The 17,644-nt window shown below is 46.7% G+C and overlaps 1 protein-coding gene across 1 annotated transcript in view; it reads left to right on the forward strand.

Annotated features, from left to right (window-relative positions):
• Positions 1-17,644, forward strand: part of LOC143285435 (protein disulfide-isomerase TMX3-like) — a 119,803-nt gene that overhangs the window by 88,080 nt on the left and 14,079 nt on the right. The gene's annotated exons all lie outside the window — the stretch shown is intronic.

The raw sequence follows: 17,644 nt of genomic DNA on the forward strand, positions 1-17,644 counted from the left end.
AAACCCCACACCTGACTCCCGTCTCCCAATCTCCTTCACCCCGCGCGCCCTTTTGGCCACCTCGAGCCGGTCTGTGTAAATTACAACGCCAGCACGCAAGTTGCGCATTGATGATCGTTACCGTCTGACAGTCATGCAGTCGGCTGATTTTTATTGTATATATTTTTTAAAATAATTTAATTATTTATTTATTTTTATTGGGCTTCCACGTATAGTGCTGACACGACACACTCCCGGTGTTTCAGGTTACGGAAAAAAGCAAATAATAGATGATCCTGATAAAAGCGTTACCATTCACAGCGATCAGCCAGCTGATTCTTCTTCTTTTTTTTCTCAGCAGATGCAGTTTGGTATAATATTGATCTCTTTTTTTCTCTCGCTTTTTTATTTTATTTTATTTTTTTCATCTTAAAGAAGGCTTCCTTGTATAGTGCTGAAACTACGCACTCCCGGTGTTTTAGGCCGAAAAAAAAAAGAACAAAAGAAAAAGCAAAAAAAAGCAGATTGGTGACCTTGATAAAAGCCATTCAGAGAGATCAGGCAACTGTTTCTTCTTCTTTTCTCCTTCTTTTTCTTCTCCCTCCTCCGCCTCCTCCTCAACAGTTTGGTATGTATTGATCATTCAGGACGCTTCGACATTTTCTTGAAATAACTAGAACTGAAATATTCTTAGGGTGCCTTCATAATGTATTTGCAGCTCGCGCATGCATGAAATAAATGAAGTTCATGACTGTTTGTTTTTCTCCTCAACAAGTTTTAAGGGGGCTTGACAGGAATACAACCATATCTGTTTCGCTGGACGGTGTCACAGTGTCTGTTGGTATTCAGCGCTTGGATATCGATCAGTTCCTGCGAAGTCTGAACAGCACAACTCAAACCAAACCAAAGCATAATCAGATATGTTATTCATCCATGTGAAAATAAAATCATGCATTCATAAAGCAAGTCACACACACACACACACACACACACACACACACACACACACACTCACACTCACACACACAGAGTTGGATGATTGGCTTGTCCTCGTCTCGTTTGATTCCTGATCTGGTCCAGTGGCCCTTAGATAGGGGCTGTATGACTGATCAGTCAATTGTCGCATTGATTCTATGATAAAAGTTTATCATTTTTGGTATGAAGCCAAGTGGAAATGTTCATTGCTATGGGTGGTCAGAGGATACATAAGCTACATGCTCCCAGGTATTTTTCGGCAAACAATCATAAAAAGTTTGTTTTTGTCGTTACTTAGTTTTGTGTGTGATGATGATCTGTTTTATTCTGCTGCTTTCTCAGACTTTCAGACTGGCGGCCAGCAATTGGATATATTTTTACAGAAAGGCTCACTCCCACGTCCACATATACATCCAATACCTACATGATACATGCAGGTGTAGAGATATATCCGTAGTCATATTGACATACAGACAGACAGATAGATAGGTAGATAGGCAGATAGATCAGTGAGACCAGATTGTACGACTTTTTGTCCTGGTTTGCTCACGTGAAAGTTTACTGTTTGTTACGGCGTTTGTTCCTATCACATATGTCAGAACTTCTGCTCAAGACGAGCTACTTAAGGTACACACATTGATTCGTTTTTATCAGATATATACTGCCTTGCGTAATGTTCGTAGATTCACATCCGAAGATTTTTTTTTTTTTTTTTTTTTTTCCAATTCGGTAACACGTGGAAGTTTAACGTAAATACTTGCATGGGAAGGGGAGCGGGAACGATATGGAAAAAACATGCCCCCCCCCCTCCCCCCCCTCCCCCCAAAAAAAAAGCATACAAACGTAGCATTTTTTGTGAAAACACATCCGAAGTTTGTTAATTATTAAGCTTAAAACACGAAGAAAGAAAGACAAGATCTCTCCCCCCCCCCCACTCTCTCCCCCCCTCTCTCTCTCATGCCATGGCCTGGCTTCGCTGACGAAGATCTAGGAAGGGCGTTGTCCACGTCTGATGCAGGCACGTTCATGGCTGACAAGGCCAATGCGGGAAAAGCAGAGTCGGCCGCAGCGGTTACAAGGGAAAGTCTGGTCTGGGTTCGCGGCTGCAGCGTCGTGGTTCTTCCTCCTTCTGCGTTTGTCCTCAAGGCTGGCCCTGCGGTTGTTTTCGAAGGAGGAGACAGCTTGGTGGATGGTGCGTCGCCAGGTCTCTCGATCAGCGGCTACTGCGGACCACTGGCGATGGTCAATGTGACAGGCACCGAGAGCTTTCTTCAAGGAGTCTTTGTATCTCTTCTTGGGTGCTCCTCTGTCACGGTGGCCAGTGGACAGTTCGCCATACAGCGCGATCTTGGGCAGGCGGTGGTCCTCCATCCTGGACACGTGCCCTGCCCAACGTAGCTGGGTCTTTAGCAGCACTGCCTCGATGCTGATAGTCTTTGCCTGCTCCAGGACCTCGACATTTGTGATGTAGTCACTCCAGTGGATGCTGAGGATGGTGCGAAGGCAGCGCTGGTGGAAGCGATCAAGCAGTCGTATGTGGTGCCGGTAGGTGACCCAGGTTTCGGAACCATACAACAGGGTGGGCAGTACAACAGCTCTGTACACGCTGATCTTTGTGTCTTTCTTCAGGTGTTTGTTGTTCCACACTCTCTTGTACAGCCTGCCGAATGCGCTGTTTGCCTTTGCAAGTCTGTTGTCGATCTCCTTGTCGATCTTGGCGTCAGACGAGATGGTGCAGCCTAGGTAGCTGAACTGGTGGACCGACTTCAGCTCTGTCTCACCGATGTTGATGTGAGGAGCGTGGAATTCTTCCTGTGGGGCAGGCTGGTGGAGAACTTCCGTCTTTTTCAGACTGACTTCTAGGCCGAAGAGCTGCGCAGCCTCTGCGAAGCAGGACGTTATACGCTGCAGGGCCGCTTCTGTATGGGCGACGAGGGCAGCATCGTCGGCAAACAGAAGCTCTCTGATGAGTTGCTCCAGTGTCTTGGTGTGGGCCTGTAGCCGCCTCAGGTTGAATAGGCTGCCATCAGTGCGGTATCTGATGAAGATACCGTCGTCGTCGCCAAGATCTTCAGTGGCCTGTTGGAGCATCATGCTGAAGAAGATCGTGAAGAGGGTCGGCGCGAGGACACAACCTTGTTTCACTCCATTTCCAATTGGGAAGGGCTCCGAAAGGTCGTTGCTGTGTCTGACCTGTCCACGCTGTTCCTCATGTAGTTGGATGACCATGCTGAGGAATTTTGGGGGGCATCCTAGACGTTTCATGATCTCCCACAGACCTTTTCTGCTCACGGTGTCGAAAGCTTTCGTGAGATCGACGAATGTCGCATACAGTCCTTTGTTCTGTTCCCGACATTTTTCTTGTAGCTGTCTGAGAACGAAGACCATGTCAGTGGTGCCTCTGTTGGCTCTAAAGCCACACTGACTCTCTGGGAGATGTTCTTCGGCGATAGTAGGCACCAGCCGATTTAGGAGGACTCTGGCGAGGATCTTGCCTGCGATGGAGAGCAGAGTTATCCCCCTGTAGTTGGAGCAGTCCGACTTTTCTCCCTTGTTTTTATACAGGGTGATGATGACTGCGTCACGGAGGTCCTGTGGTAGTTTGCCTTGCTCCCAGCAGCAGACAAAGAGGTTGTGGAGTTTGGAGTGTAGTGCTGGGCCTCCATTCTTCCACGCCTCCGGCGGAATTCCGTCAACCCCTGCTGCCTTGCCACATTTCAGCTGTTCAATGGCCTTGACAGTCTCTTCTAGGGTTGGTAGCTCGTCCAGTTGTAATTTCACTGGCTGTTGTGGGATGCGGAGAATTGCCGAGTCTTGAACCGTGCGGTTGGCGCTGAAGAGGGCCTGGAAATGTTCCGACCACCTGTTCAGGATCGACGTCTTGTCTGTGAAGAGCACCTGGCCGTCTGCGCTGCGCAAAGGACTCTGGACCTGGTATGAGGGACCGTACACCACCTTCAAGGCTTCGTATAAGCCCCGGTAGTCACCAGTGTCTGCACAAAGCTGAGCCCTCTCTGCCAGGTTGGTCCACCACCCATTTTGAATCTCACGAAGCTTGCGCTGGAGGTTGCTGCATATGAGCCGGAAGGTTGCTTTCTTCACCGGACAAGACGGTTGTGCAAGGTGAGCCTGGTGGGCTGATCTCTTCTTCGCCAGCAATTCTTGGATCTCCTGGTTGTTTTCGTCAAACCAGTCCTTGTTCTTTTTCGACGAGAACCCTAGGACTTCTTCAGAGGACTGCAGGATGGCTGATTTCAGCTGTGCCCATAGTGCTTCTGGAGAGGGGTCTGTGGGGCAACTGGGGTCTTCAAGTTTGTCCTGAAGCTTCGCCTGGAATTCAGCTTTCACTTCAGCTGACTGAAAGTTGCCGACCTGGAATTTCTTCCTAGGAGCTCCTCCTTTCTTTGGTTTGGGCTTGAAGTGGAGCCTGAGCTTGCTGCGGACGAGGCGGTGGTCAGTATGACACTCCGCGCTGGGCATCACTCGGGTGTGTAGGACGTCTCGTACGTCTCTCTGGCGCATCAGGATGTAATCAATGAGGTGCCAATGTTTGGACCGAGGATGCATCCACGTTGTCTTCAGGCTGTCCTTCTGCTGGAAAATGGTGTTGGTGATGGTAAACTGCTGCTCTGCACAGAACTCGAGAAGAAGGCGCCCATTGTCGTTGCAATTACCAACGCCATGCTTGCCAAGGACTCCTTTCCAGGCTTCTGAATCTTGGCCAACTCTGGCATTGAAGTCGCCAAGGATGATGACCTTGTCGTCAGCAGGGGTGTTCTGAACGAGGTTGCGCAGATCAGTGTAAAACTTGACCTTTTCTGTGGGGTCCGCTTGGAGGGTTGGAGCGTACACGCTGAACAGAGTGGCATGCTGTTTGTTCCGTAGTGGGAGGCGCATGGACATAATTCGGTCTGAGTGTCCTGTTGGCAGGTTTTCAAGCTTGGAGGCAATGGTGCTCCTGACCATAAAGCCTACGCCATAAAGGCGTCTCTCGGTCTCTGGCTTGCCTGACCAGTAGAGGGTGTACCCAGCGCCGTGTTCCTGGAGGCTGCCTTTCCCTGCAAAGCGGACTTCGCTGACGGCAGCAATGTCAATGTTCAGTCTCTGAAGTTCGTGTGCGACTAGAGCGGAACGCCTTTCTGGGTGGTTGCTGTCTGCAGAGTCACGCATGGTTCGGATGTTCCAGCATGCTACCTTTAGTCCTTTTGCACCTAATTGTGAGGCAGGTGCCGGCCTTTTCTTCTCTATTGTTGTTCGACCGCGTTTGGAGATGCCCGTTGACCGCGGCTAGCCAACTGGGGGGTATGGAGATGAGCATTTGTTTGGACCACCTTTTCTAGGCCCCTCTCCGTGTGGAGCAAGCAGTGCTGTCCCTAGAAAAGGCTGCTTGGTCGTTCAGGGTGCTGCCGAGTGATGCTGTCACCTCCGGGTCAACAATCAGGCGACCAATATCCTGAACCGCCTGCATGCAGGATTGGAACTGCGGCTTCCAGTGACATCTTCCACCTGCCGTTTTCGCCCCTTTCCCATCGCTACAGGGCTTGGAATAGTTGGTGGCGCGGACGTGGACGTGTCCTTCAAGCCTGCGCAATGGAATTTTTAGGTGGAGTGCAGTGTGCGCAGTACTGGCCCCACCCTTTACACCCGTGGTTCATCTGCCATAGCCTAGCAAGCTGGGACGGTGACAGTGAGGTCCTCAGGTCGTAGGTTTTATATCAGACTGTCCTTGTCCTAGCCTCTGGCTCAAAAACCTTCCTCGGAGGCACGGGGGCGCGGCTACTGAAAGTCAGGACATGGCCATGGACCCAGGGTCAATGCATGTCGAGACTGTCCTGCATTCCTTAGCACTTCATGGGTTTTACTTCAGACTTTTCCTTGTCTTAGATGGACTGCCTTCCCGGGCTGTCGAGCTCCATCTGCCCGCATGTGACAGGTAGCACAGGGTTACATGGTACCTGTGGCAGGTAGAGACCTGACCTGACTGTACTGTACTGTATTTCACACATATGTATTTCTTTTTTCTCTTTAAAAAAAAAAAAAAAAAAAAAAAAAAAACCCTCTCATGCACACACATATGCATGTACACAAACAGACAGACATACACACTGACTCACTCATACGTGCACTTGCTTGCGCGCACGCATGGTAACACATACCTGCGCACCGCACATACACATTCTCTCTCTCTCTCTCTGTACATATGTCTTTGCCCTTGCATGTTTACCCACTTATGTCGATCTATTTAATTGACTGTTTTTTTCACAAACGCGCGTGCGCACATGCACGCGGTAGGTTCAAAATGCGTTTACCTTGGTTGGGTCTGTGCCGTTACACCTCTGCGTCTCCGTCCGCGCACAAGTAAAGAGGCTGTACGTGGAACGACCGAACGTTGAATCAGCAAAGTCGCACCGGCGGCGCCCCGCCACTCACCCTTGCCTTCCTCCCTCCCACTCCTTCCTCCCACACTGCATTCCCCCCGTCCCCACCCCGCGCCTCCACGTAATCGGACCTCTTTTCTTCTACCAGTGCCCTTCCCCTCCCTCCTAAGCCCCCTACCCTTCCCCCCCCCCCCGCCCCCCCCCCCCCCACACACACACACACCCCTCTCTCTTTCTGTTTTCTCTCTCTCTCTCTCTCTGTGCTGCCGCCGGCATGTTGCGTCAGACCCCATTTTCCCCGGCCCGTCGCTTGTTTGTGATGGCGCGTGGACGCGGTTTTTTTGTTTGTTTTTTGGGTTTTTTTTTTTCCCCTCTCTCTCTCTTTCTTCCTCCTCCAGGTGTTGGGCGTGTCTGTTCGTCTGTCTGTTTGGATGTGTCTTTGTCTGTCTGTCTGTCTGTCTGGACTATCTGTATTTCAGGCCCGCGATAGGTACATTACTCTCATCTGTTCGAAAAATGTCTTTGATGTTTTTGAAGGCATGCTTGGTTTTTGAAGACACAGAGAGAGAGAGAGAGAGAGAGTGTGTGTGTGTGTGTGTGTGTGTGGTGGGGGTGGGGTATTTGGGGCCTGAAGGAATACTTTGCAGGCATGTTTTTCAGATAATTGATTTAGATATTCGGAAGAATACTTTGAAAGCGCGACAATGTGTAACGGTTTTGTTTTATCGTTTTTGTTGTTGTTGTCTTTATTTAATCCTATTTAGAAAGCTACACAACAACAATCAGTGTTACTGTTTGGTATGTTTTAAATCCGTTTCATTTTCATTTAAGATGAATGCGGAGAGGGAGGTGTGTGTGTGTGTGTGTGTGTGTACCTATACTCGCACGCATATTTTTGTGTGTGTATGGTTGTTAGTTCACGCGTTTACTTTTGGTGATTTAGCGGATTTCTTTTCTTTTTATTTTCTTTTTATATCAAGCTACGCGAGGGATTAGATTTGGGCATAAGCTTCCAGACTGTTTCTCTTCGCCATTGAGCCCAGTACAAACAGGGATGAACGTGGAAAATGCTTACATTGCATTTGTGTTTTCTTGTGCGCGTGCGCGCACGTGTGTGCGTATGTGTGGAAAATGTTTACATGGCATTTGTATTTTCCTCTGTGTGTGTGTGTGTGTGTGTGTGTGTGTGTGTGTGTGTGCGTGCGCGCGCGCGCGCGTGCGTGCGTGTTTCCGTGGACAATATTTACATTGCATTTGTATTTTCCTTTTGTTTCTTATGTGTGTTGTTAACGTGTCACGGAACATGCGCGTGCGAGCAATAAAAAACAAGAACACCCTGTATTTAGTCTTGGCTTAGAATGTCAAGTACATAAAAGTCATGCCTCACACACTCTCTCTCTCTCTCTCTCACACACACGCACACACACACACACACACACACACACACACACTGGGAGAGAGAGATAGAGACACAGAGAGAGAGAGACTGGCCTATCTTTTGCATTTACTTGAACTTGTCTTGTAGACGATTTGGGGGGAGGTGATAATGCAATTCTTGTCGCGATTGATTGACAGAGATAGAAAGAAGGCCAGTAGTGCGCGTCCATTTACAGTCGGGAACGCAGAACTGGCAAGCGTACCTGGACTGCCAAGAGTACCCTAACTCCATACCCCGTTCAGATAACCGCACAGACGACCCGGAGACGTCAATCGTCCACGATCAGTTTCAAATCTACCACTGATTTTATCTTTCTGTCTTCCTTCCGGTCTCCTTTCCTCTTGAGCTCCTTCGTTATCGTAAAAAAAAGATAGGGTCTGTTTGCCCTCAAGTTCCACCCCCTCCCCGTGCAAAACACCTTCCCCTCCTCAACCCGCTCCCCCCACCCACCTCTCTCTCTCGGCCCCACACCGCTAATGTGATGTGTGTCTAAAAATGTTAATAAGAAATTCCATTCATAGTTCGTCTCGGCCTCGAAATGAAGGAGGGTCAGAAACGGTCGAGTCTGAACGTTATTTGAAGGGGAGACGGGGATGGGGAACTGACTTGGATGAGGGGTTGCGTGTCTGTACGCAGCCAAAGTCACCATGTCACCACCATCTTTTAATTAATTAATCGTGTTGAAAGACTCTTCTGTTTGAACGCGCCCTGTTGTATCGAAAAGGGGCTGGTCTGTGGTCGCTGGCTCCTTTTCTTTTCCATCATCACCAGTCGACTTATTTCTTGATGACAATTGCAATTTATGAATATGTCATTTGACGTGTTTTTATTTGAACAGCGAAATGTTATTTCTCAGCAGTTTTGTTGTTGTTGTTTTAAATCGTTAACAGTGTTATCCGGCTACGTCCACAAAAGCAGCAGCCGCAATGTTCAGTGACCGATATTTTTTTACACATCTGGTTACTGATCGTTTGAAAAGCGAAGAAAACGTTTTGTCATTCTGGCTTATGCATCTGAAATACATTTTCAGAATGTAGACGCGATTATAAAAGCAAGAACAAAGCACAAAAAAACACAACTTTTTTATACTCGACTTTTCAAAATACGTAAAGACAAAATTTAATGCGAAGATGCTTTAAAAAAAATCTTACCTCTCTTCAGAGTTTACCCTCTTACAGTGACGTCACTCTCTCCCTGCTCATCCCCACCTTCGAGAAATTCTATAATAGAAATTTCCAGTTTTCTATTGCTGTCTTTGTTTCTGCCTTTTTTCTTCCTTCACTGTGCTTGCTCTGCCTTCCCAGTCCATTCCACATTCTGTTTTTTCCCCCAGCAATCTCTGATATTTTTTCCGTCTCTTTTCCGCAGGCTGTGATGCACTGTTGTGCTGTTTTGCTCTGGCGATTAGGAAGTGATATTGTAAACGCTGGGGCGGGAACAAGATGTCCATTTTACAGTGTTTCTTTGCTTGTGATATTATTTTAAAGGGTTTTTTTTATGGCATAGAAGTGTGTTTGATCTTTTTTTGTTTTTCCAGCAATAATTTATATTATAGTCTAAGGATGATACATTAAGTGGAAGGGATGACGTCCTCAACACAGACTAGTCTTATTAGCCTTTGTGAGCTTAATAATGGTTAAAACAGTAAGCCATGAAATGTGTTGTTTTGCAGGGGATATTTTTGTTCAGATGCAACAGGTTTTTTTTTAATATTCAACGCGGCTGAATTAAAGTTATCAAGGGAGACTGAATAATTGGATGGTGCTTTGTACGCCTGTACAGATTCAGCAAACCGTGTTATATTGGGCTCAACGCTCGGCTTATAACAGAGACTGGCACAAGCTCTCCGTTGGGCCACCTGCTAGCAAAGTGAGAGCGGTCTGATCAGTGGTGTCACCACTGCAAGGGGAATTCATTAACAGATTAGTATTTCAAGGACAATGACTATGACTTTCAAACAGAAGGCAACGTTTCACTGGCTCATAGTGCTGCAGCCTTTGGGGCTAGTTGGCCTTTGAGGACCACCCCAACGCTGACTGTCCTGAAGCTGTCTAGGTCGAAATAATGGGAACGTAACTTTTGGAAGACACTTTCTCCGCTATAATCAAATTCTTGCCCATATAGTCGAGACAGGAGTTGCTTCCTCTGCTGTTCTGATTGTCGAAGTCGGACACGACTGACAGTCATACATACATACATACATGTACACACACACACACATGCGTACATACATACAGAGCACCACCACTTTCTGAGCCCCATATTGACAAAAGCTGTTCTGTCGTAGAGCCAGCCCTTCACGTGCGTTTCAGTCTCGTGACTTTGTCAGGTGTAGCGCAGCGCACATGGACTCTGTGACCGAAGGCAGTAACGCCTCTTTAACAAATGAAAAACACCTGCAAATGTTGGAGAAAGGAGCCAAACTAAATGAGTATCCTGTCTTTTTGTCTTGTGTGTATATATATATATGTGTGTGTGTGTGTGTGTGTCCCTTTTTTTTCTTTTTTTTTTTTTCTTCTTCTTTCCTTTTTTTCCCCCCGTGGAAACCGTCAGCATCCATCCTATGACAGCTGCACTGAATTTGTCAACACCGACGTGTGTGTGTGGAGGGGGACAGGGAAAGAGAGAATTTGTGACTCTGTGTGTGTGTGTGTGTGTGTGTGTGTGTGTGTGTGAAAAATAAATTACATGTCTCTTTAATTCAAGGTTTTTCACTTTTACTGTGGATTTCACCTCTTCACAGACTTCCCTTCTCCCTTCCCCCCTACACACACACACACACACACACACACACGCCTCCTCCTACCCATTCTTCCATGTTTCTTGTTCCTTCACCACAAGACAGGTTTATGTTCTTTTTGAAGGGCGGGTACATACATGTCTGCGCACATTGGGAAAGGTAGGGAAAGAAGGAGAAGAGAGATGATTTTCGCGAGTGTCCAGTATCCTGAGTTTCCTGTGGAAGGGTTGTTGACATAGGTTGTGATTTTTTTTTTTTTTTTTTTTTTTTACCGCTCCATCGTCTCTCCTGAAGAACTTCCTGCTACTTTTCTTTTTTCTTTCCTTTCTTTTAGTCTATCTTCTCTTTATTTCTTTCTGTCGCTTTTTTTTTTTTTCTTCTTTTCTCTTTTTCTCTCCTTTTCTTTCATTCTTCCCTTCACTTCAGAAAGAGCTGAGCTCTATTTTCCATGCCAGAAACGCTGACAAGAATGTCAACAGAACCTGAAACGTCTTCAGTGGGGAAAAAAAAAGAAAAGAAAAAACACCTCAGGAAAAAGGAGTTGGGCTGGAATGAGGTTGTCTGATGGCGGCACGCACAGCTGTTGGGAAAAAGGTCCTTTGCTTGCTACGCTCCATTCATCTGTCTTGTGTGTATGTCTCTGTTTATTTGTTGCTGTCTCTCTGTCTGTCTGTCTGCCTCTCTCTGCCTCTCTCTCTACATTTCTGTCTCTGTCTCTCGTTCGCTCTCTGTCTCTCTCTCTCTCTGTCTCTCTCTCTCTCTCTCAATTTGTCTCTCTCAGTCGTCTTTGAGTCGCTATGTCTGTCTGTCTCTGTCTCTCTCTCTCTATCTCTCTCTCTCTCTTTCTTGCCTGTATATGTTACGTGTTTTGTGTCTGTTTACCCACCGAGAAGGCAGACGTTTTGGCGACAAGCTCCGTCACTGTGGAATGGGAGGCAACCTTCTCTTGGAATCCACATGTCAAAACTAATTGCACGGATCCCTCCTTGACTGCTTGCTCCAGTCGTGAACCCCCCCGTTTTCTCGTCAACCAAATGTTGCAGCCCGAGTGGCCCAATCTGGATTTCAAATTAACTTGTTTTGCCATAAATCAATCTAGGAGGTGCGTGGTTAAAGCGTTGGACTTTCAGTCTGATCGGATCCTGGGCCACCAACGCCTGGTGTGTTGAGGCTGATTTTTTTTTTTTTTTTTTTCTCTCCAGTCTCCTGGGTCCTTAGATGTGCATGCTTGCTAGTGTGTATACGCATGCATGAAATCAATTATGCACGGTAAAGATCACCCGAAAACAGAGTATGGGTGTCTATATGGCGGAGTTGAAACGGGTTTGAACGTAGGAATGTTGGATTCGCGGGTGAAAGATGATCTTACCATTTGCACCAAAAAAAACAAAAAAAAACCCACTCTTCATAATCGACATAAAATGGCAGCTGACCTTGTTAATATATATATATAATATAATATAATATATATATATATATATATATATATATATATGCTAAAAACAACAACTACAACAACAATAAAACGCGCGCGCGCACGCACACACACACACACACACACACACACACACACACACACACACACACACACACACACAAATAAACAAAAAAACCGCGGAGGACTGATAGCCATTAACGAGACAAACCGCTATAACACGGAATCCCCGGAGGGAGGGGGTGATTTTGACCTTTAACCCTCGTGACCCTTGCCTTTCATGACCCTTGACGTACGTTATTTGTCTCTCCCAGACAGTTTAAACGCGTTGGGTGATGGGAGGAATGGAAAATGTCTGCCGCCCATCTGCCTTGCACTGGAAGGTTGCTGACTCAGACAGTGACATTTTCAGCGCAAAAGTTCAAAACTGCACACTTCCTTTCGTGTTGGTCCGAATAGTCCTAGGTTACCAAAGTTAGGTTTAGGAGGGGTCGGGGTGGGGCAGTGGGTATTACTGCACTGTGTGGCGTTGGGAATCGTGGGATTTTGCAAGAACATGGGTCTTTTTTCTTTTTTTTTCTTTTTTTTTTTGTCTTTGTATATATATATATATATATATATATATATATATATATATATGTATGTGTATATATATATATATATATATATATGTGTGTGTGTGTGTGTGTTTGTGGTTTGTGTGTGTGCGTGTTTCTTATGCGTGTTGTCTAATAGTGTTGTCAGCTCTCTCTCTCTCTCTCTCTCTCTCTCTCTCTCTCTCCCCCCCCCTTCTCTCTCTGATGTTAATGTTATTGTATATTATTGGGGGCATCGGAGAGGGGGGGGGGGGGGGGGGAATCAACGCCTTATTCATGTTCAGAGTAGAGAAAGATTTAACAAATACAGAATGTTTTGTAGACCACATTATATTAGACAATACTAATAGACAATACTAATACTTTAAAAAAAACAACTGAGATAAACGTGTGTGTGTGTGCGCGCGCGCGCGCGGGATTTAACTATACATTAATACATACAAAAGAACATAATGATTGAAATCTGATTTGCCTCTTATGGAAAACTTTCAAGGGAGATGAACTTCGCTTTGTTTTTGTGCTGTCCAGCTCCTATTGTCATTGGTCTGAAGTTTATTCCTTCTATTACCAGTAACCGTGCATGTGCCTTTAGCCTCTAAGTTATGTCCCCTGATAAAGTGACATGCATAATCTCCCCCTGTTTTATTTAAAGCATTCAAACTTTGAGAAACTACGACCTCGTAGCATATCATGATTTGTAGCTTTTTTTTTGTTTTTTTTTTTCATTTCCTAAATTTATTCGTTGAAATTTGCTTCTATTCTTGAATTTTTCGTACTGATATTTGTTCAATAACTTTTTCACGAGGGGCTAACGTCTGATGACTAAACCATTCGCACTCTCTCTCTATGTTTCTGTCTCTCGCTGTGTGTGTAAGCCGATAATTGAAGACGCAGACTCTCTCAAGGAGCAATTCCACGTAACGGCACGAAACGTGGCGTGACGTATCCATTACGTTAGAGAGAGAGAGAGTGTGGGAGGAAAACGACGAGCATTACTGTCGGTTGTGGTCTTGATTTTGTTTTTGTTTTTGTTTCGAATTGTGACGAAGATGGCGTGACAAGGTCATGTGGGTGGCACCAAGCATTACAGAGGACATCTGTTGGGGTGTGTTTGGTTCCTCTATCACCATCACCCCTCAACCCTCGATCACCCTCAAACCCCTGCAGGCCCCTCCTTACATTAATTTCTGCATCTCACCCAAGGCGCACATTATAACCCTTCAGGACTGGGGACGCTTCATACGTGGTTTGAGTTGCTTACGATGCGGGTTTGTTTTTTTTTTCTTTTTTTTTTTCTTTTCTTTTTTTTTTTTTTTTTTTTTTTTTTTGGTGTGTGTGTGGGGTGGGAGGGGAGTTATTTTTGCCTGTTTACGATGGAGGAATATTGGGAATTTTTTGTTGTTGCTGTTTGTTTTTGAGAGAGAGAGAGAGAGACTGAGAGAAACGATAGTTTTGTTTGTCATTTCCTCTTTCTCGTTTTAAAGCCAGGGTGGTGTGGGTAGGAATGATTGTATTAACATCACCCAGGAAAAAGAAGGTTGCCTCCCCCCACCCCCATCAAGCTACCCCTCTGTGTGTGTGTTTCTTCCCACGACTGCCTGAATTCGTTCTTTTCGCTGACCTTGCTTGCAAGCCTGAACCAGCTACCCCCAACCGACAAACAAACAAACATAACCCCCTCACTCACCACCCCCTAACCCCACCCCCCACATACTATACATGGAAAAGACAGTTGTTCAAGGCGCGGGGGGACAGGAGGGAATGTCTTTTGAACTGACAGCTGAAGAAGGTCCGTTTTGTACGTAGCGTGCCGTTTTGACCCCGGTTATGTTCATACATGGTTGACTAGTGTCTGTAGGGTTACATATGCCCAACGCCGACTGTCCTTAAAAGCACTCTTGGCCGAGAGAATGGGGATGTAAGTACCTTGGGCAAGGCCCTCCGCTGCGATCCAGTATTTAGCCCAGATAGTTGGGGTAGCAGTTGCCTCCGTCCTGAGCCATCTTGGTGGTCTTGGTCGGACATGACTATCAGTATTACACACACACACACACACACACACACACACACACACACACAGAGGGAGAGAGAGAGGGGGGGGAATATATAGATAGAGAAATATTGTAGAGTTATGGTCCAGCGGCAGTGCTCCGTCAACCGACAAATACACAAGCATAACCCCACCACTCCCAACCCCAGCCCCCGCACCCCATTCCCACCACTTTTTTTTTTCTCTTCTGCCAGCAAGTGTACATGTTTTCCCATCAAACTGGATTTTTTCCCCCCACGAAATTCTGCTAGGGACAACCTTCTCTCTCTCTCTCTCTCTCTCTCTCTCTCTCTCTCTCTCTCTCTCTCATTTTCCCCCGTGGGTTGTTTCACGTACGCCAAGTGCATACTAGGTACCCGGACACTCAGGACCTCGGTTTATCGTCTGATCCGAATGATAAGCGCCCAAGACCACCACGTCACCTACTCAAGGGATGTGGGTGGGTGGGGAGGGAGAAATTCTGACGAGGGTGGGAGTCGAACCCGTGTCCTCAGCACATTCTCTCGGCGCTTCCACTAAGCAAGCGGACGCGTCGTTACCGCTCGGCCACCTCCTCTCCACCAGCTACAGTACAGGTTGCTTCAAGCAGCAGTAGCATGCAACAGCAGCAGCAGCAGTAGCAGGGAAGGTGGGAGAGAGGCGAGCCGCGTGTTCACAGGGTTACACAGTGTCAGGGTCAACACCCGGCGTCCTAGGGCCATTCGGCATCTCCGCTTCGACTGTCTCTGGTTCAGAGGCCAGCAGGGGAGGGAGAGGGAGTGAGACGACATCGGGTTTTTTGTTGTTGTTTTTTGTTGTTGTTGTTGTTTTATTTTGTTTGAGGGGGCGGGGGCCGGGGGGGTTGTATGTATTTGTTTCTTGTTTGTTGGTTGGTTTGTTGTTTTTTTCCTGTGTGAAGGTCCATGGCGGGTAGGGGTGTGGGGGTAGGGTGGTTGTGGAATGGAGTTGGGGGCAAGGGGGATGGGATGTTAGAACCATCAGAAAGAGTCATCTTGCGCTCATCCGAATTAACTGTTGTTGTTGTTGTTTTCATTTACAAAGTGGAAAGCTGGCACATTTGACTGCCCAAACACAGAAATGGGAAAGAAAGAAGGAGAAGAAGCAAAGAGAGAGAGAGAGAGAGGGAAAAAAAAAGGGAAAAGATTAAAAAGGAGGGGTGGGGTGGGGAATTGAGTTGGGGTGCCTGTTACAGGCACTGATTGCTGAATTGAGCTCGATGGTTATAGGTATACCTTCTCCTTCTTCTTCTCTTTATTCCTGTCATTCCTTTCTTCCTCCATACCTCATTTTTTTAACCCCCCTCAAATACGCTACTCTCACTGTCTCTCTCTGTCTCTGTTTCTCTCTCTGTCTCTCTCTCGCGCGCACACACACACACACACACACACTCTCTCTCTCTCTCTCTCTCTCACTCACTCACTCACATACACACACGCGCGCGCATGCACACATGGACACACACACACACACACACAAAGAAACACGGGCGCGCGCGCACTCAAGTGAGTGGCTGTTTCATTGGTTCAGAGGACTGCAAGGGTGACGACACAGCTTGTGAAGGTCCATGACCGCAGTGAGAGAGAGTCGGAATGGTATATTCACATCTTGGCCTCTGCCCTGAGTGAAGGGACACACGTACACATAATAAAACTCAGTGAAACAAGAAGCAAATATGTGTAAATAACAAAACACACATTATTTTCGTTCTACGAAGTGGCTATTGAGAGAGAGGGAGAGAGAGAGAGAGAGGTGTATACGCGCACGTGTGTGTGTGTGTGTGTGTGTGTGTGTGTGCGCGCGCACACACACACACACACACACACAGATATATATATATAGATAGAGAGAGAGAGAGAGGGGGGGTAAATAGATGGTTGCACTGATACAGTGATAGATACATACATACATACATACATAGATATTATAGACATACATACATAATGAAAATATGTTCTCTTTACAGAAACATAGTTGCTCCCTTCCCCCCCCCCCCCCCTCTCACCTCTCTCTCTCTCTCTCTCTCTCTCTCTTCCCCTTCACCTCCCCTCTCGCGCGCGTTTTCTCTGTCGCCTCACTTGTACTGTAGTCATACAGCATTTTATCATAAGTTTTTTTTTCTTTAGTTCTCAAAAGAAAACAGAAAAGTCTCTGACAAGTCGCTGAACCTGTTTCCGTTTAGACAAGCTGAGGGTTCGTAGACGGTGTCAGTATCTCCGCGGCTTGCTGGTTCCTTTGATCGTATCATAGTTCCTATCGCCAAGGCTTCCACTGACTGACCCCGGATCAAGGGACTCCGTGTCGCAATCTTTTAACCCTTTAGTTGCAGTTGTATCCCCAGACCAGACCTCCCACTAACAGACCTAAAGCGCGAACTTTTTTTTTTTTTTTTTTTTTTCCCCTCAAAGGCGCTTGTTTCGCAAGACGGTTGTTCAAAAATACCGCCTTGAGATTGCTCAAAAGCGCCGAGTGGCTTGTGTCCCCCCAAAAGCGGGAATGGCTTATCCTAGCTGGGGCAGTGATATCAATGATTTTAACATACACGGTATACCGTGTTTTATGTGTCCATGGCAAACTATAGTAAATAATTGCTATCATCGCATACCGTGTTACCGGATTTTCCATCATGGTAGTAAAATCGTTAACATGTCAAGTTACACACACACACACACACACACACACACACACTCAATTAATCAGTCACACACACTTCCCCCCTGTACTCCCGCCCCCCCCCACCCCTTCCCCAACCCTCACCCCAGTCAGTCCCTGACAGTAACACACGTCCTTTGACAACGGACAGGATGTTTTCTGCCTGTACTGGCGGTGTAATGTAGGTGTGTTTTGAGCCCTGACTGAGCACTAGGCTTTGGTGTTCTCCGTCCGTCTGTCTGTCTGTCTGTCTCTCTGTCTCAGTCTCTCTCTGTATCTCTCTGCTCCCTCCTTCGCTCCCTTCCCTTCACCTCCCCCCCCCCTCTCCCGTTTTCCCTGTCTTTTCACTTGTAGCATGATTTTATTATAGTCATGCTGTATCTTATGATAAGATTTTTTTTAAA

The sequence above is a fragment of the Babylonia areolata genome, chromosome 9 (genome assembly GCF_041734735.1).
Source record: "Babylonia areolata isolate BAREFJ2019XMU chromosome 9, ASM4173473v1, whole genome shotgun sequence".
Lineage (NCBI taxonomy): Eukaryota > Metazoa > Mollusca > Gastropoda > Neogastropoda > Buccinidae > Babylonia > Babylonia areolata.